Raw genomic sequence first — 21,805 nt, forward strand, 5'->3', positions numbered from 1 at the left:
GGTCACTTGATACCTCACTTGATATTAGTGTTACAGGCTTTGCTGGTATTGAAGTTTTCTGCTGCATCACATCTTGTGTCAGTTGCGTGTGAATTCTGTTCATCTTCAGCTGATTGACAGAGTCTGTCTCGACAATGTATGATTTTGGTGTCTCAGCTTTCCTGTGACCTTTGTTGGGGTCCATTTTTTCAACATCAGGTCTTAAATATGCACATGCTGCTGTGACAGATTATGTTGTGTTTGAATTGTATATAGATATGCTTTTGGCAGCTAAATTGGGGTGGGTTTTTTAGTGTAGGTCACATACAAACACTTTAAAACAGATCTTATTTAAAATATCAGAGCTCTGCTAATGCTAGACAGTCCGGCGCCAAGAGCCTTCGCAAAGTTTTGGAGAGTGCCCAAGAGATTTCACTAATGGATTATTGTTTACAAAAAGGCAACAGATGAAAGACTCGTTGGAGCCGCAGACTGTCTGGTGTGGAACTTGCTGTTCTAAAAGGGTCATATGGTTTTGCAAGCAGAGAGAGTAAAACAGACTTTTTCTTTGAGAAAGAGAGGGGGGGGGATTCAGTTCTGCAGTTTTACAGTCAGCAGCAACAACTGGGACTGGAACAGGAAAAGCTGTCAAGCTTGTGGGAAAACCCCATTTGGAAGACAGGTTGTGAGTGCTGAGTTCAGCCTGGTCAAAAATCTTGTGGTTCATGCAAGAGGAGAGTACTGGCTGCCTAATGTTTCACTTGAGGTAAGGGAAACAAAAAAAACTCTATGGTGACCTGAAAGAAAAAGGTTATCATCTGGAGAACCTGGCAAGTTTCTTCAACAAGATACTGAAGTGGCTGGTTACAAGTAATCAGTTGTGGGTGTCTAGCGAACAACAAGTCTCACTCTGAAAACCAACAAGAACCTTCCTGAGTGGTAACCATTTACCTTTTAAGCACCAAAGCCAGGTGAACTTCATAAATTTTAAAATTTGTGCACAGTCTAAGAATTGCCTGCAACCAGTTAACTTGGAGGAATGAGAAGTGAGATTTGATTGTGAATCAAAGAACTTTTCTGAAGTTACATATATATTACATACATGTGCGCTTAGAATTAGTTAGGTTATAATGCTGGCATCCATCCTCTTGTGTGTCAGCCAGTCTTTTTCTGGTTTCCTCCTGGTCTTCTGGAGGGTGTATTTTGCTTGGCAGAGTTGTTTTATCTCTTCTGCCATTTAGAAGTTCTGCTGGAGACTTCATGTCAGCCCTTAAAGGTGTTGCCCATAATGATAGAAGAGCTAGCATGGGTCTTCTTCTGCTTCACCACACTGTGCATTTCACATTGCACTTGTCTTCAATTAATCCATGAAATTTGGAGTAGCATGGAGATGATATAGTGATAACAAACCCATACACTGCAACCAGCTTTCTGAATTCTTGTGATGTGAACTGTGTTCCATTGTCACATATTACTTACTTGAATATTCCTCGTTCAGCAAGGAGCGCTCTCATTTCTGAGGTGATAGTTGACGCTCTCAGCTCTTTCACCACTCTTGATTCTCGGTGAACAAGTCTGCTCCCACTATGTGCCATGGCCTGGCAGGTACTTCTGTGGAAATAATTTTCTCTTTTTGTTGTGTGTTTCTGTTGATACTTTTGAATATCTTCTTCGTCTGGATCTCATAATTGACAGAGATGAACTGCAACTCCTGGAAGCTATCCAGACCTAGAATTGCTGATCCATCTGTGTCTGCCATGTAGAATGTACAGAGGATGTTCTTTCCCTGTTCTGGATGGCCCTCTGCATTTGGATCCTTATGTGCAACTCGCTTCCTTCTTTCCTCTCACCTGACATGTCACGAAGGTGTTTGGATTCTAAGTCCAGTATCTGCATGTCAAGAGTCCTCATTGTTGCTTACTTTTATGTGGTGGATCTTCTTGACTTTTTTCTTCACTGGTATTACTGTTTTTTTTTCATACTAGACTTGGACATCTTCGCCAAATGGTTTACTTTACCACAAGCTCCACCTTCAGAACCAAATGCAGGGCATTTGTTTCAGTCATCAAATGGGTTTTGTCTGCCACACTTCCTGCAGGTCTTAGGGGTTTGCTCTTTTCTGATTGTGTTCTTTATAGCATCACCCTTCCTTCTGTGGGTGGATCTGCATGGATAGGGATTTCATTTGCGTCCTCATGGCTTTGAAGGCTCAGGCTGTATCTATAACTTTGGCCAGCTTCAAGCTATCCCATATAATCTCTTATAGATTAGTTTTAACTCTTATAAAAAGTTAGCACTTCAGGATCGGCACTCCTCCATATTAGTTGATCAACTAATCTTTCCTTTATATCCTTAAATCTGCATTCTGCAGCAATAACTTTTTGTCTTGTGAGAAAGTTATCAACAGTTTCATTAATTAAGGCTTGAAATTCATAGTGTTTACTTCTATGATTAGACCCAGATTCAAGGTGAGAAGCAAACTTTGCAAATATCTGCTCTGGACCATTTTTCTCCACCTCTGTAAGCTCCCAGCAATTAAAAAAGTCAAGGCTTCGCTCCCCGGTCCAGAGAAGTATAGAATTGACCTTCTCCTCTGCTGTTGCATTTTTTAAAATGGCTTTTGAATGTTAAATTGGACTTCTGCTGAAACTATAATAATGTCTTCAGCCTCCCAGTCCATCACTGCTCCAGCCATTTTTTTCAGTAATATTTTTTCTCTTCTTCCTCTTTATATTTCAATGACTAACAATCAGTTGCATGGCTTTATTCCTGTTCTCTTATACTGCTGCCTCCATGTTATGTCTCCTTGTTACTTGGTAAGCTTCTTAAATAACTTAGAGATGCAAGATTCAAATAACAAAAGAGATTTTACTTACTGATGCCTTCCACCATCTCAGGAAACTGTTCACACACACTCATATACATACGCCCCACAGTGGTGCACTACATTTATTACTGTGAGAAGGGTGTATTCTTAAGTGGTTATCCTGACTATATAACAAGGACTAACAGGATTACTGTACCAGGACAGTAAAAAAGGTAAAGGTTCCATTATTGTCACATAATACTGCATTTAGAATGTAACATACATGAAATTCTTTAACTTTTGTCAACTGTAAGGCAGACAGAGACTCTCTACTTCATCCAGCACCACTCACAGAAACCTACAGATCCTGGTGTTCCTAGGTGGTCTCCCCTCCCAGTACTGACCATTCCTGAACATGCTTAGCTTCCAAGATCAGACCATCTCAGGCATATTCAGGCTATTATGTACTGTTATTCTGGCAAAATGAATAGCCTGTTCTATGATCATTCAATAAACTATTCTTCATGAGCAGAAACAAATGTCCCTCTGCCCAAGTGCCCAAAGACCAAGATTTCAGCTGCCTACCCATAAATTTGGATCAATAAATGTAATAAACTGGCAGCAAAAATAAATGTTCCTCACTTATTTCAGTATTAATTTTTTACTTTTTAGGAGAACAAAGGATCATAAGAAAATAAGATCCTGTTTCGGCTACTCAATCTGTCATGCCTGCCTCATCATTCACTATGATTACAAATGACCTACAGGTCTCATCTCCACTTCTCTACCAGTTCCTTGATCTTTCAAAAATTAAGAATTATAGTCATATTGCACAGAAACAGACCTTTTGGAAAATTGAATCCATACTAATCAACCATCACACTCTCGCACTAACTTCAAATTATCTCCTTCCTCTTTGAACATTGTCAATAATCTAACCTCCACAATCCTCTACCAGAGGAGAAGGTCAGTTATATTCTTAATAGACAGTTTAATATTCCCCATTCTTTTACTGAAGATATGCAAAACAGTGGCAGACAGTTAAGGATATTAGTGACGTCCAGGTAACTTACCAAATTTCTTTTCTCATAGATGGTCCTGGATGTTAAACTCCTTGGTACAAATCCATTCTCAACCACATTAAATAGCCCATGTACTTTACTTTGGAAAATTTGCTTCACTAATCATCATATTCTGCCTTCAGAAACATTCAAAGCACCTTGCAGTGAACAGAATAAAAATGAAATACAGTCATTTACATTACATAATAAAATGCTGGAGTCAACAAATGCATAGCAAGATCTCAGAGATAAATTTTTCATCACTTAATGATTTTTGGCTGCAATGGTAATGAAAAACAATTGGAGATGGTGGCAATTATTTAAGCAGAAATGAGGTGTAACTACTTCTCCCAGAGAGTTGTAAATATGTAGGACTCTCTTTCCAAGGAAGCAGTATAGGCTCCCTAATTAATTATATTTAAGATACGGACAGATATAAATTTTCATAATAGGAGAATTAAAGGTAACAAGAAAAAGGGAAGAAGGTGGAGCAAGATCAACCATGATCATATTGAATGGCAGCATGGGCTCAATATGCCACACGGCCTATTCCTTGTTCTATTTCTTATGTTCTTCTGGATATCTGCTTATATACTGGGTTTTGAATACTTCACAATTAACAGTTTTCGGAGGCCGTGCCACGTGATGACATGGGATTAGACTGCAAATCCCTACTCTCCACGAAAAATTGAAAAAATGGGTCAAAATGTTAGCAAAACAAGAGAAATAGAAGAAAGAAGTATTGGAAGACTTGCAGAACATTTTAAAATGGCACTAAGGAAAGAAAAGCTAGTACAAGAAACTGAGAAAGAAAAAGATCAAGATAAGGACAAAAGGCCTACCTTGAGGAAGGATCCAGGAGCTGTTTGTTAGGTACTGCCCAGGGGAGATAAGCCAGGAGGTGGGGAGACAATGACCGCCCAACTCGGGTGAAGATGTGACTTTCCACATGCGTGAGGAGTCACGCATATACAGAGCACAAAAAAACAGAGGCAACTTTAAAAAAAAAACAAGCAGACTTCCAGCTCCAGTGAACAAAAAGACAAATAGGAAGAACAGGAGTTATTGTTTACTCAAAGTTCCAAGGCCACACAGCTGAAGAAAATTAAAGAATCATTTATTTTTGCAGCAGAAGTGAAAAAAATACATGGAATCTTCCCAACAAGATAGAAAGTTTATAATGGCAGAAATAAAAAGATATGGAGAGATTGTAGCTGAAAACAAGACTTTTACGGAAAAAGTTGAGAAAATGATGCAGTAGGTGGATAAAAGGTTTGAAGTAATGGATGAGACAATTAAAAGTAATAAATTTGAAATCCTAGGCATTAAGGAGCAAATGAAAGTGGTACAAGCAGAAGCAGCTTCAGCAAAAGATCAGTTAAATCAGAAAATAGACATTTTAGAGAACTTCAGCAGAAGAAACAACAAGATTTTTGGACTTAAAGAAGGTGATGAAGGACAAGAAATTTTAAAATTTTTACAACGTTGGACTCCACAATCTTTGGGAGTGACTGAATTTCAAGGAGACATTGAAATTAAGAGAGCACATAGAGCATTGAGACCAAAGCCACAGCTAGACCAGAAGCCGTGCCCAATACTAGTCAGATTTCTTCAATATGAAGTGCAAGAGAAGATTTTAGAGCTGACAGAGAAGTAAGAAAAAGAACGACAGTCACACATGATTTATAATGGGAATAAGATTTTTTTTCTATCCTGATATAAATTTTGAGTTATTGAAAAAGAGGAATTAATTCAATGCAGTTAAAAATGTGTTATGGAAGAAAGGTTATGCCTTTGTCTTAAGGTATCCAGCAGTTTTGATGGTCTTTGTTCCAGGAGGGAGAAATAGGCTTTTCATAGAACCTAATGAAGCAAAGGTGTCTGCCGATTCGTTGCCTGAGAAAGCAAGACAGGTGGATGTTGATACTTGAATGTATTATCAGACGGAAAAAGTTTTGCTGTAACTGGGGGGAAAAGGAATACTTGGAGAGAGTTTATGGGGAGGACGGTTTAACCTTTAAGTGATCTATATATATTTTAAAAGATCTATGAAAGGATTAGAATCTATGATAAAAATAGAATAAGGGATTGTTTGGTATATTGAGTGAGTTAGTGGGGACCATGATCCTAACTATTGCGAAGTCATGTGCATGAATGTGATATGGATTATATCCCGAATAGATCAGGGGAATTGAGATGTAACAACATCACGCGCCTTGGTGGGGGGGGGGGGGGAGTTCTTTTCTAGTTCTTATTTCTTTCTTTTCTTATTTTACGTCTGGATTGACTAAGATTATTATAACATATGCTGTTATTTTAGTGGGAGTGAGAGGAGTGGGAAAGGGATGATTGATGGACAAAAGATTTAATATTGGTATTTAATAGCAGGAAAATTGAATTTTATTAGTATTAATATTAATGGAATTCAGAATCCAAAAAAATGAAATAAATTGTTAAATTATATGAAAAAGATATAGCTTTATTCCACGAAACTTATTTGACTGAAATAGAACATGGGACGTTAAAAAGAGATTGGGTTGGCTTCTTCATTTAATTCCAAGGCCAGAGGAATAGCTATATTAATAAATAAAAATTACCAGTTAAAATATTGGATACAACTATAGATAGATATGTAATGATTAATTGACAAATTTATTCAGAATCTTGGAAATGATGGGAAATTTATACAAGATATTTTTATGCAATTATCCAGTGTCCAGGGGAAAATTGTAATGGGTGGAGATTTTACATTTACTTTTGATTCAAAACCAGATAGATCAGGTAGAAATACTGTTAAAAATAAAGTAGTTAAAATTGTGACAGATTTAATGAATGAGATGAGACTTGTTGATAATTGGAGGAAAAATCATTCTAATGTTAGGGACTATTCTTTTTATTCTTTTAGACACAAGATGTATTCACATATTGATATTGATATGTTTGTAGTCTTTACACAATTGCAACCTAGAGTTCAGAAGATTGAATATCAAGCAAGAATATTATCGGATCATTCATCTTTAGTGATGTCAATTGTATTGGAAGAATTAGAAAATGTTGGTTTTAGATGGAGATTTAATGCAGTACTTTTAAAGAGGAAGGACTTTTGTGAATTTATGAGACAACAGATAAAGTTTTTTTCTAGAAATTAATGAATACTCAGTAGCAAATACATTTATTATATGGGACTCTGTGAAAGCCTATTTTAGAGGACAAATCATAAGTTACACATCTAAAATAAAGAAGGAATATATGAAAGAAGTAGATCAATTAGACAAAGATATATTGTATTTAGAAAAGGAATTGCATGTTCAAAAAGAGAAATGAAGATTATTGAATTAAAAAAATGAAACTTAATACAATACAATCCACTATGCACACAACCAAAATATTATGAATTAAGTGATAGAGCCCATAAAGTTTTAGCATGGCAACTCAAAGTGGAGCAATTATCAAGAACAATAATAGAACAAAAAGAGAAACTGGTCAAATTACATATAAAATGCAAGAAATTAATGATATTTTTAGACATTTTTATAAACAATTATATCAGTCTGAATCTTTAAAGGATAAGGAAAAAAAATAAATGAATATCTATCACAAGTTACATTGTCTGAATTAAATATTGATGAAAAAATGAAATTGTCAAATTCCTTTGCTGATGTATATGATATTTTGATGTTTTTACCAAATAATAAAGCTCCGGGAGTGTATAATTTCTCTCCAGAATTTTATAAAGAATTTAAGGAGCTGTAATTCCTGTTTTTATGGGACTTATGGATCAAATGAGAGACTCTATTGACTTACCAGAATCTTTTAAAACAGCATTAATAAGTTATTCTAAAAAAAGGAAAGATAATTTATTACCATCCTCTTATAGACTGATATCATTATTAAATACAGATTATAAAATTGTATCCAAATTATTAGCTAACAGATTAACTAAATATTTACCTAAATTAATAAATATGGATCAGACTGGCTTTATTTAACATAGAAGATCTGCAGACAATATAATTAAATTTACGTTTATTAAATGCAGCTCAGAAAGAAAAAAATACCAGCAGTTGCTGTGGCTTTAGACAAGGAAAAAGCTTTTGATAGACTTTTTATTTAAAGTATTGAATGTTTTCGGAATTCCAAATGATTTTATAAATTGGATAAGAGCCTTGTATAATCATCCAAAAGCTAAGGTGGTCACGAATAGGCAAATATCTAAACCTTTTCCATTAGAAAGGCCATCTACCCATTATCACCATTTTTATTTGTATTGGCTATAGAACCATTGGCAGAAGTGATAAGAAGAGATAATGATATTGAAGGTTTTATGATAGAAGATAGAGAACATAAAATTACCTTGCTTGCAAATGATGTTATATCTTACAGAACCAGAATATCATTGAAGAAAATAAATGTACGATTGGCAGAATACAGTTTGATATCAGGATATAAAGTGAATGTAGGAAAGAGTGAAGTGATGCCTATGAATGATGGGGACTAAAAGTAAGCAGATTATGAAGTTTAGTGGTAAAAGGAGGCAATTAAATATTTAGGAATTAATATTGATAGAAATTTAAATAATTTATTTAAATTGAATTATCTACCATTACCAAAAAAATTAATGAAGATTTAAAGAGATCAGAAGATTTACCAATAATTTTAATAGGAAGGGTAAATTGTATAAGGATGAATATTTTTTCAAGGTTACAATATTTAATTCAGTCATTATCCATTCCTCTACCAATGAATTTTTTTCAAGAATGAAATAAAAGAGTAAGAAAATTTATTTGGCGTGATAAAATGCCAAGGATAGCTTTGGAAAAATTAACTTGGAAATATGATCAGGGAGGATTACTGTTGCCTAATTTTAAAAATTATTATAAAGCAGCTTAATTAAGATTTCTATCCTCCTGTTATAAAATTGGAGAGAAGACAGCATGGGTGCATAATTAAATTAATACCATAGGAGAAACTAATCTAGAACATTTTTTTTTGTATAAATGGAAAAAAGAATTTTTGAAAGGAGTACCAATTTTAAAACATTTATTCAAGCTATGGAATGAAATTCATATACAAAGAGGAATTAAGTACTACCAAATAACTAAGATTATGTTAAAGCAGAATCCATTTATTCCTTTTACTTTAAATAATCTTTTCCTTGATATCTTGATAATGGGACAAAAAGGATAAAAGATTGTTTCTTACGTTTTTTTTTGACTTGTGAAAGAGAAATACAACATACCAAATAAAACTATTTTTTCATACTTAGCTTAAATCATATTAAAAAGAATGAAATTAAGTGTGAATTTTAAACTTCCAGAACAGAGCCCATTTGAGTATTTAATAATTCATACATTTATTGAGAAATTTATTACTAATATACATATACAATTACAAGACACTGCAGAAAAAGGAACTATTTAAGTAAAAAAAAAGTTTGGAAAAAGATTTAAATATACAAATTCATGATTAGGCCTGGTCAAGATTGTGCCAGGAGAATGTAACTAATACAATTAATGTTATATATCAAATGGTACAATATAATTTTTATACCAATTATGCTACATTCCATAGAAATTAAATAGACTCAATTCAAATTGTTCTGACAAATGTTTCAGATGTAACAAAGTAACAGGAACCTTATTACATGCAGTTTGGTTTTGTGAAAAAGTGGGAACATTTTGGGAAGATTTCAATATATTATTTGGGCAAATTATGAAGATATATATGCCAAAAGATCCCAGAATACTTTTGCTTGGTGACTTATATGACATTGATACTAAATTGAAGTTAGGCAAATATCAATGAAAATTTTTGAGTGTAGCAATAGCAGTGGCACAGAAATGTATGGCAGTAACATGGAAGTCAGATAATTTTATAAGGTTGGATAGATGGCATACAGAAATTCAAATTTGTATACTATTGGAAAAAAATTACTTATAATTTAAGGAATCAACCTGAGAATGTTTATATGATTTGGAAACCATATATGGATTTCATCAGTAAAAGTCCATCCACATTGTCCATAACACCTACTCCTCCCAATTAATATGTACAGGATAGAATATGTTAGGAATATTTGAATAGTTAATGATAAATAAGTTCAAGTGTTTTCTCTTTTTTCTCTCTTTTCCTTTTTCTTGGGGGGGAATAAAACAAAAAATTATATATTATTTTGTATCTTTTTATTATATTGTATTGTTATATGATGAAGAATTTATATGTACATATTGATGCAAATGAAAAATAAAATTTTCAAAATAAAAAACAATTAACAGTTTTCCCCTAAAGTACTTGGATGAAGTTTCAATGTATACTCAATTACAGAACATCAAAATTTTAATGTTTAATTGAAAAAGATGGTATTTCTAACATAAAGCTTTCTCTTGGTACTTGAGTATCACACAAGATGAGGTGTGTTTGAAGGCTTACTTTCATGTTGAATTAAATTGCCCAGAGCCAAAATTATCAGTACATATGGTGCACTAACATATCGATACCACTGGGCATACTAAGGAACTCAGGAATGTGCAAAATTTAGAAGCCCTTGACCTTCATAAACCACTAAAAGTCTGAGACATCCTTCTCTCCCCTCTTCAGATTCATTAAAATGATATTGAATTGCTTAATGTCATGTGCAGCAACATACTTGGAATACAGGGGAAATATCACAGCTGTGCCCAGGCAAGCCAAATGAGAAGGCTTGCGTACTCAGGGTATATGGGTGAAGCTGAGGAATAGGAAAGGTATGACCACATGAATAGGGTTGTATTTTTGACAACCAATAGTCAGCAAGATTTGGAGAAGCAACTTTGCAGGGAGATAGCAGACAACTGCAAGAAACATAGTAGGTGATTTTAACTTTCCATATATTGGCTGGGGCTCCCATACATTCAGTCCAAAAATGGCAGGATGGCTTACTGTTTGTCAAATGTGTTCAGGGCAGTTTTCTAAATTAATATATAAATGTGCCAGCAACAGATAATACAACACTGGACCAGTGGCAGAATTATGGATAGGGGAATACTTTTGGTCCAATAATCATAATGCCATTAGTTTCAAGATAATTATGGATTATGTCTGGTCCTTGGGTTGAAATTCTAATTTGGAGAAATGTCAATTTTGAGGAAATGAGAAAGAATCTAGAAAATCTAGGTGGTTTTCTGGCAAGGATGTGCTTGGTAAGTGGAAAGCTTTTAAATTGGTGTGGACTAGAGAGAGTTAGGGGTAGGGGAGGCAGGGACACACCACAGCTCTAAAGGGTTCAACCACTTGGTCCAAAATGCCAACAATTCCATAGAGGCTCTAAACAGCTGATGGTGCTTTTATTTAAAATCCTGTAAATTCGGAGGTCTGTCCCCAAGATGGCTGTATCTATGCTTGGCAGCGGCCTCGAAGGTTTGAAAATTCTAGGGAGCAATAAACTGATGCAGGCCACCAGAAATGGGGAGAACATACCCTGTTGAGAAGAATAAACAGGAGACGAACCTATAAAGCTGTGACCTCGGCAGTGGACCAGTGAGGGATTCAGCGGTTGAGGGACCCACACAGGTTTCAGACAACTTACAGTCAGGGATTGTGGGCTGCTGGAAAGTGGCTCGGCAACCAAGTATAAACTTCTCAAGGGGGCTCGGGAGATTATGATCTGGAATTGGCATTGTCAATGGATTGATTAGGACTTTATGCGGCTGCAGAGACTGCAGAATCACTGGAGGCAAATCCATGGATGCTCACCGAAGGGAATCTCTTTTGCTTCTCTTTCTCTCTTACTTTAAGGGGTGCCAGGCCATACTAATGGCAAGCCTTTGTCTGTCTTAAGGCAGGTAAAAGGTAATTTCATGTAATATGACATGTTCCGTACTATGACATGACAAAAAAGTATAATTCCAATGCTATCTACAAATTTGCCAATGACACCATGGTTGTTGGCAGAATCACAACGTTAACAAAACCAAGGAGATGAAGTCAGAAGGAAGTCAGGGGAACATGAACCAGTCCTTATTGAGAACTCATTAGTGGAGAGGGTCAAGACTTAAATTTCTGGTGTCAACATCTCCGAGGATCTGTCCTCCATGTCGATGCAATCACTAAGAAGGCTTATCAGTGGCTATACTTTGTAAGGTGTTTGAGGAGGTTCGGTCTGTCACCACTCTTGAAAACTTTTAACCATGGAGAGCATTCTGGCTGGTTGCATCACTGTCTGGTATGGAGGTGCCAATGCTCAGGGCAAGAAAAAACTCCAGAGGGTTGTTAAATTGGCCTGTGACCTCAGGGGCATCAGACCTCACTCCATCGAGGACATGTACGAGAGGCAGTGTCTTAAGGAAGCAGCCTTTATTCTCAAGGACCCCCACCAACCAGGTCATGCCCTCTTCACTCTGTTATCATTGGGAAAAAGATACAAGAGCCTGAAAACGAGTACTCAGTGGCACAATAACAGCTTCTTCCTTGCTGCCATCAGATTTTTGAATGATCAATGAACTAAAGACACTGCCTTACTTTGATTTTTCATGCAATATTTTTATTTATTTTTGTAAGGTGGTGTATATGATTGTTTGCACTGTGACACTGCCACAAAACAATGAATTTCATGACTTGTTCATGATAATAAATTCTGATTCTGAAGATAAAGGCAACAAGGAGGAATTGAGGTAATAAGAAGTATAAAAAATGGAGGAAAAATGCAGAAAATCGGGGGGCTAAAAACGACACAAGGTTGCTTTAGCAGGCAAGGTGAAGGAAAATCCTAAAGTGTATAAAGAGCAAAAGGATAGTAGGGGACAAAATTGATCCTCTTGAAGATCATTGTAGTCAGCTAAGTATCGAGCCAGAAGAGATGGGGAAAGATTATAAGTGGGATTTTTGCATCTGTATTTATTCAGGAAATTGGCACAGAGTCTAGGGAAGTGAGGCAAACAAGCAGTAAGGTCATTGAACATATAAATTAAAGAGTAGGTGCTTGCTGTCTTAAAGCAAATAAAGGTGGATAATTCCCAAGGATTTGGCAAGTTATTCCCTCAGAACTTGAAGGAGGGTAATGTAGAAATTGCAGTGGCACTGGAAGATACGTTTAAAATGTCCATCGCCACAGGTGAGGTGCTGGAGAATTGGAGAGATGCTTATATTGTTCTGTTTGTTTAAAAAAAAGCTCAAAAAATAACCCAGGAAATTATAGGCTGGTGAGCATGTCATCAGTGGTAGGCAAGTTATTGGAAAGTGTTCCAAGAGATTGGATATCCAAAAACTTATAGTCAAGGACTGATTATGGATAGTCAACATGGTATTGTGTGTGGTAGGTCATGTTTAACCAATCTTATAGAATTTTTCAAGGAGGTTACCAGGAAAGTTGATGAAGGAAAGGCTGTGGGTATTGTCTACATTGACATTTTTAAAATATTTTATTTACGTTTTAAGAAAATACAATACATAGGATTCAATTAATATAATAACTATAATACATTGAATGTAAAATCACAGTAAGTAATTGAATGTAAATTCATTAGGTCAAAAAAAAGAAAGGAGAGTCCCTCTTCTCCCAGCGCTCCATCTGCAGATTCAAAAGAAAAGGGAACAGACAGCAGGAAATAGAGGGAGATAAAAAGAAATAAAATATAAAAGAAAAAGCAACAGGAGCAAGGTTTGACATCTCAGAGTCACATCATTTTAAAGTATTTATTCTAATAAGGAGTATACTAATTAACAAATATCAAAATAAATTATACAATCTGGGCACTTAAGTAATTTAAATAAGGTTACCAAATTTTGAGAAACATACTATATCTATTGCTAAGACTATAATCTTCTCAAGGGGAATACAACTTTGCACTTCTATGTTCCAATTATCAATGTGAAGTAGGAAATCAGATTTCCATGTTACCACTATACATTTCCTGGTTATTGAAAATGCAATTTAAATACGTTTAGATTTACTTCTGGAGAAGTTAACTTTTATAACTGACAAATTCCCCAGAAGAAACAATTCCAGGTCAAGAGGGAATTTGGCAATTTTTGTCAACACTTCTCCCAAATCTATCCAAAAGGCCCTTAATTTGTGCATAACCAGGTGCAATGTAAAATGGTACCAATATCTATACCGCACCTAAAATACCTATCAATAAATTCTGGTTTATTTTTATGTATCTTTTGAAGCGTGAGATATAATTGGTGCAGGAAATTATAATGGTCTATATCTAGAATTAATTAAGATAGTCATACTATTTTCACACACAGATCTGACCAGGATTGTGGATTGATTACAATGCCTAAATCTGATTCCCATCTCTCCCTTGATCTGTGTAGTCCAAATTTTGGGCTTTGATCTTGGATCAGACATACATATTTGAGATAAATTTGGTTGCATTCCCCTTTTGAATTAGAATTTCCATGTCTGAGCACATTGGTAGGACCATTAATGGTCTCCATCTTTCCCTCAAAAAGGATCGCAATTGGAGATAGCAGCAGAATGTTGTTGGGTAAATTATATTTACTTTTAAGTCCCTCGAAAGACATAATTTTCCCCTGTTGATCATAAGAATCTTCAATGCACCTGATTCCTTGTTAGTACCAGGTAGTCAAGATTCTAACACCCAAAGTCATGGGTATTAAACTGTTTTGAGATAGAGGTATCTTTGAGGATAATCCTCTTTTAATCCCACAAATTGTTTAATTTTATCCCAAATATAAATTACATGTTTCAATAATGGGTTATTTGCTTTCCTTTTAATTAATTTAAAATTCCACTTATAAATAAATTCTCCTGCCATCTCGTCTCCTAGCATGTTCAAGCCAATTATAGCCCAGGACGGAATTGTCTCATTAAAAAAAAGCAACAAATTTGCGCAGCTAAGTAATATTTTTTAAAATCCAGTAATTTTAACCCTCCCAATTTATAATTCCAGGTCAATTTGTCCATAGAAATTATAGAAAGTTTACCTGACCAAAGGAATGAAAATATCCATTATGAATTTTGAAAAATTTATTAGGTATTGAGATAGCTAAGATTGAAAAAAGTATTGATGTCTCAGCATTATCTTCATTTTTACACAATTTCCTTTACCCAATAATGTAATTGGCAGGTTTAGTCACCTATGTAGGTCCTCCTCAATTTTCTGCAACAAATTCATTCAAATTACCACTAAAGTTAATCCCCAAATACTTCATATTGGATTTGGCCCAATTAAACTGACTGACTGCCATCTTGATATTGGGTATAGTCTTCCTTTGCCTAAAGGTAAGATCTCACTCTTGTCCAAGATTATTTTATATCCAGAGATTTTCCCATAATTATCCACTAAGGTCTTAAGCCTAACCAGAGAGCTGGCTGGGTCAATCTAATATTATTAATATATCTTCCACAAATAAATTTATTTTATATTCTTCCTGGTCAATTTTAAACCCCTTTATGTCTAGATCCCATCTGACAGCTTCAGCCAATGGCTCTATTGCCATAACAAATAGAGATGGTGATAGTGGACAACTTTGTCTACTTGATCTATATAATGAAAAGACTGATGAAATCTGTCCATTAGTAATTATTTTAGATTTTGACTGATGACGTGCTCTTACCCAATTAATAAATATTTGGCCTAAATAAAACTTCTACATTGTTTTAAATAAAATATCCTATTTAAGCCTATTAAAAGTCTTTTCAGCATCCAAAGCCAATGCTACACTCAGGTCCACCTTTGTCTTGGTTAAATATAATGCAGGTTGTCCTCGATTTCCGGCCTATGCGAGTTACGTCCATCCACACATATGACCAAAATTTTTTGATAAATCTTTATTAAAACTACTATACAAGTACATATTTTGTATTAACTGTATACAGTGCCTCCCACTCCCAGCAGCAGCCCAAATCCCTGCTCCTCATTCCCTGCATCAGCCTGAAGTCCTTGTACCCTATCGGGAACCCCAAGTACCCATTCCTGTTCCCTGCTCCCCATCGGCAGCCTAAGATCCCTGTTCTCTCCAGTAACCTGAGGTCTCCGTTCCCCTGGCAGCACGAGGTCCACATTCCTTGACTTACAACTAGCTCCGAGTTACAACCAATCCTTCTGTCCCCATTGTAATGTCCCCATTTCGGTCGTAAGTCGTGGACTACCTGTATATAAGTAATCTGCCAATATTATCTGATAATGATCTATTTTTAATAAATCCTGATTGATCTGATTAACCAATTTTGGCAAATATTGAGCCAATCTCTGAGGTAATGTTTTGCTATTATTTTATAGTCCTCATTTAAAAGCAATGTCTGTCTATAAGATGCTGGTTTTAATGGATCTTTATCTTTTTTTCAAAATCAATGTAATAATTGCTGTTGAAAATGTTCCAGGAAAGTGTGTCTCCTATGCCTGAGTCACCATCATTAAAAGGGGTATTAATTTATCCTTAAATTCTTTATACATTCAGGGGGAAATCCATCATCTTCTATATTAGCCTGTTCAGAACTTAAAACTTTCTCAATTTCATCCATAGAAAAAGGGGAATTCAATTTTCCTTGATCTTGATAATTCAACTTCAGAAACTGTAAATTAGACAAGACATCATCTATTTTGAGTGGATCACCCAATGATTCTGACATAAAGTTCACAATAAAATTATTGAAAAATCTCATTGATTTCATCTTGTTTATATTAAATCTTGCCTTCCCTTGTTTGAATCACATTTGTAGTCCTGGAGGCTTCCTCTGCCCTCAACTACCAAGATTATACTTCATAAGATCTCTCTCCTAATTTATAATATTTTTACTTAGTTCTTAATGTCTTCTATATCATCTACATGGACTTTAGTAAGGTCTTTGACAAGGATCCATATGGGAGGTTGGTCAGGAAGGTTCAGTCATGTTGAAGTTGCAAACTGGATTTGATATTGGCTTTCTGTGAGAAGACAGAGAGTGGTAGTTGATGATTGCCTCTGACTGGAGGCCTGTGACTAATGGTGTACCTCAATGATCGGTGCTGGGTCCATTGTTATTTGTTATCTATATCAATGATCTAGATGATAATCTATTAGATTTGATTAGCAAATTTGCAGATGACACAAGGTGTAGTGGATAGTGAGGAAGGCTTTCAAAGGGATTTGGACATGCTGGAAAAGTGGGATGCAAAATAGCAGATGGAATTTAATGCAAACAAGTGTGAGGTGTTGAATTTTGGAAGGAAAAACTAAGGTAGGACGGACATACACCGTAAACCATAGGGCACCAGCAGTGCGTTAGAACAGGTGGATCTGGGAATGCAAATATATAATTCCATGAAAATTGAATCACAAGTAGATAGGGTCAGAAGGAGTGCTTTTGGCACATTTGCATTCATAAATCAAAGTATTGAGAATTGTGGTTGGGATGTTGTGGTAAAGTTGTACAAGACATTGGCAGGCAAAATTTGGAGTATTGTGTGCAATTTTGGTCACTTAACTACAGGAAACATATCAACAAAATTCAAAGAGTGCAGAGATTTATTATGATGTCACCAGTACTTGGGGAACTGAGTTACAGGAGAAGGTTGAAAAGGTTGGGATTTTATTTCCTGGAGCATAGAAGAATGAAGGGAGATTTTATTTGATAGAGGTATACAAAATTATGATGGGTATAGAAAGAATAAATGAAAGTCAGCTTTTTACACTTAGGGTAGGTAAGATACAAATCAGGGGACTTAGGATAAGGGTGAAAATAAAAATATTTAGGTAGAATTTCTTCTCAGAGTGCCGTGGCAGTATGGAATGGGCTGCCAGCTGAGGTGATGAATGCATCATAAAACAGCATTTTATTGTGGGCTGGGAGGAACCATCTTTGATTTGAATGAAGAACTAACAAGACAACACTTCTTGTGCGAGTATATTTTTACAAATTGGTGACAAGAATAAAAATGAAAACATTCTACATTCCCAACATTGAAGTGGAGATTTGGATGTGGAGAAATGTAAACTGGAGCCACATTGACCACAGGTGCTCATTCACAGTGGGACAGAGAAAAAGATAAGAGAACAAAGAGAAGAAGAATTAAAATGGCAGAAGACCATTTTGGAGAATACAAAGAATTAAAAGACTAACATAATTATGTGGAAAGGTTTGCCCATAACACAAGGTATACAGATGCTGAAGAGGAAACAGGTGATGTTTCTAAGTGAGGTGGGGAGCAGGACATACAGCCTGATGAAATCTTTCTTGGCACTGTCTTATGAAGAATTATATGCCCTGGTCAGAGAGTATCTATTGCTAAAACCGATAGTGATCGCAGAAAGATACAAATTTTTAATACCTGAAAGCAAAAACCAGGAGAAACCATGTTTTTGGGCTGAATTGCGCAGACTGTCGGAAACATGTAATTTTGGAGATTTCTTGGATGAGGCTTTAAGAGGTAAGTTGGTAATTGGTTTAGCTGACTGCAACGCCCAACAACGATTGCTGAGCAAAAAAAATTAGACATTAATTCTGCGTATGATACAGCATTGAGTTTCAAAATGGCCAACCAAAAGATGGATATTATACAAGGGGAGCAGCACGTGGTGGAAAAGTAAACCGCTGAGAATGCTTCTGCTGCGCAAGGAGTATCCACAGTAACCACATTCCTGATAACAGTTATTTCAAAAGAGTCAAGTGTCATCTATGTGACAAAGATGGACACATCAAGTCCAAATGTGTAAGGAAATGAGAAAGTAGAGAAAAGGATAATTGCCTGTTAGGTATATATGCCTAAATACTGAGCATGATGACATCATCACTCTTATATACTGCACTGGGAGGAACCATCTTTAACTTATATTAAACTACGTAAGAAACTTCACATCTCTCTGTACTTATGTATTACTAAAACCATGAATACATAACAGTGGCGACAAGGATCGAAATGGACCCCCTACTCAAGACAGTGGAGGGAAGATTTAAAAGGGAAACATCAGATTTTCGACGCCGTGGACCCCACAGTCTCAGCCACAGAGAACAAAGGACAGAAGTCTCAAAATGGCAGGAAATATGGAGGTAAAGTTTGGAGAATTCATGTAGTCAGAAGAAAACTGGTTTAACTACGTAGAAAGATTCGACCACTACTATGTAGCCCATAATATTGATGAAACACTGCCTATAAACAGAAAGTGATCACTGTTTTTGAGCATAATAGGCAGTAAAACATTTGATCTACTCAAGTCACTGCTAGCACCCAAGAATCCGGGAACAATATCTTACATACAATTGTGTATAACAATAGGGGCACAGCTAAGTTGCAAACCACTGGATATGGTTGAAACACAGATTTTATGAGAGAAAACAAAGAACAGGAAAAACTGCATTACATAAACTAGCAAAAGATTGTGATTTTGATCAATTCCTAACCCAGACATTATGAGACCGTTTTGTGATGGGTTTGGTCAACTGCAATACCAAACAGAAATTACTAAGCATGGACGATGTAACACTGGATATAGCATTTAAGACAACCACTGACTCAGAAATGGCCGATAAAAACTTGGACATTGGGCACCAACATCTACTAGTTGGGAAATTTCCCTGCCAAGAATGCTTCTGCTGTGGAAATACAACCACATTCCCAATGATTGCTATTTCAAGAAAACCAGATATCATCTGTGATAAAGAAGGATACATCAGGGCCAGATGTCTGAGGAAAAAGGGAAGAATGGATAAAAGGCCAAAACCAAAACACAGAAAATGCCCATCCAGGGTGAAAAAGTGAAAGAAATGGATGAAAGCCCTAGCACCGGCAAAGAAACAAATGACTCAGAGGAAGACAAGTCATCAGAGGTCAGGTATGTTCATGGATTAAATGATAAAAGCAATCTATATCCAGTTAAAAATCAATAATGAACCTCTTTGAATGGAGCTGAACATGGGGGCAGCAGTGTCACTGATGTCAATGTATTTAAAACGACTGATATCCCAGCTCCCCATTAATAAAACCAGTGCTATTTTAAAGTCAGCCACAGGGGATAAGATCATGGTGTTTGGAACATGCAACGTGAACATACAAAAAAAGAACATCCACCAAGATGGATACCCCTCTACATTATGCACGCGATTGGGCCAGCACTATTCGGAAGAAACTGGCTGTCACATATTCAGTTACACTGGGCCAAGATTGGATCAGTAATGAACTTAAGCCAGGAAGAGCAGGCCCAGTCAGAAATTTTTAAAAATCCTCAAGAAGTATTAAATGATGAGGGCTGGCCAGATGGCGTAGGAAGAAGATGTGTGGAAAGACCTCTCCCCAACTGAATAATTAATGCCCAAATTATAAAGACATTTAGCACCTTTGAAACATTTTAAGAAGTGGCTTAAACTTTGTTCATAGCAATAATGAAGAAAACAAAAGGCCAACCAGTGAAGAAATTGACTTTGAAATGTTCAGAAAATGCAGAAGAATTAATGCCTACCTTCCAGAAAGATCCATGAGAGTTGATTGGAGAGGTTTCAAAGCAGCAGAGGATTCTACAATCCACGTTGAGTATTACACTGCTGTCTTCCTTGCATTCAAGGACGCAAGATGGCGCTGGTACTTTGATTGCCTCCATGGAGTGGGGGGGGCGGGCGAGAGCGTGAGGCCCAGTGTGCGCCCAAGGAGGCTAAGGAGCACGGGAGCAATCGTCCCAATGGGGAACATGATCGCATGTGCGTGGCCGGTAGCACGGCTGCAAGTAGCGCAGCGTCGGAGGACACCCGCCTCCGTGTGTCAGGTGAGCTGGGCATGCAGGAAGATTCACACATGCGCACTATCCTCAACCAGGTCTGGGCTGTGGATGGGATCAGCCTATGCCGAGCCGTCGAGGTTGGCCCGGTATGGTGGGGGGGGGGGGGGGTCCAAACTCCTAGCCAGGTCGCCCGGGCAGAAACACTAGCAGGTAAAGAGGAAGAAGAAGCAATCCTTATGGAAGCAGCTTATGGAAGGTAGGCCACAAAGGTTTAAAAGTATTCCCTTACAAACTTTTAAAACTACCTCTGCTGGAGCTGAACCTGTTAACCCTTTATTGGTAGATATTGCAAAGCAAATGGAAAATATGGCTGTTCAAGTGAGTCAAGGTTTTTTAGGTGTCAATGCCCAATTTGATGATATGAAAGGAAAAATGAACAATATATATGAAGTTTTTGCAGTAAAAATTGATGTCAGCAAATGAAAGCAGTTGATACTGTAGAAGATAAGTTCAAGAAGACTGAGCAGGCTTTTACTGACTATAATGATAAGGTGGAGCGATATACAGAACTGATGGATTATATTGAACATTCCATCACTGGTTGGGATATTCAGAAAAGAGAATTCTTGAATAAAATTGATTCGTTGGAAAATCAGAGTCGACATAATAATATTAAGATAGTAGGTCTTCCAGAAGATATTGAAGGAATGGGAAAAAAATTCAGAAAATGGATTCCGGAAATGTTGGGTGAAAAGTTTTTCCCAGATAGATTGAAATTAGATCGAGTGCATAGAGCAATAAGGAAAAACCTTTTCCAGGTCAACCTCCATGGACAATTCTTGTTCACTGCTTGCAGTATCAGGATCGAGAGATGATTTTGCGTCTTGCGGAATAAAAAGCTTGCCAAAATCAGAGAGCACAAAGGACTCAAAGTTCTGGCACGTCGTCAGCGCCCTAGATGCCGCCACAGCTGCCAAAGTAAGCATCTTCATAGGAAAACCACCGATGAAGCTTAAGTACGAGCAGATCAACGTTTCCTCTTCCACACCCTAGAGCTCAACCGGCATGAGCGCGCCATCAGAATCCTCAACAACCAGGGCCTTGGTGACAGAAAGCATAAGATGGTGGCCCTGGCAGATGGGTAGACAGACTGTTTCCTGTTTGAGGCCCTATTCCTCTCAAAACTACCTGTACACATATCCTCAGCAGTTTCAGTCATGGATGTCAGCACCCCACATCTCATAGCCAAGGAGGCAGACAGTTTGTCCACACACCTCAGCAGAGCTACCTTCACATGCCACCCCATCCAGCCCACTAGAAACAC

At 36.6% G+C, this 21,805-nt stretch overlaps 1 long non-coding RNA gene across 1 annotated transcript in view; it reads right to left on the reverse strand.

Annotated features, from left to right (window-relative positions):
* Positions 1-21,805, reverse strand: part of LOC138755726 (uncharacterized) — an 84,388-nt gene that overhangs the window by 50,923 nt on the left and 11,660 nt on the right. The window contains exons 2-3 of the long non-coding RNA XR_011352503.1: positions 7,651-7,683; positions 3,859-4,004 (exon numbers count right to left, since the gene is read on the reverse strand). This is a non-coding gene — a long non-coding RNA (uncharacterized lncRNA). The remainder of the gene's footprint in view (positions 1-3,858; positions 4,005-7,650; positions 7,684-21,805) is intronic.

This window comes from Narcine bancroftii, chromosome 2 (assembly GCF_036971445.1).
Source record: "Narcine bancroftii isolate sNarBan1 chromosome 2, sNarBan1.hap1, whole genome shotgun sequence".
NCBI lineage: Eukaryota > Metazoa > Chordata > Chondrichthyes > Torpediniformes > Narcinidae > Narcine > Narcine bancroftii.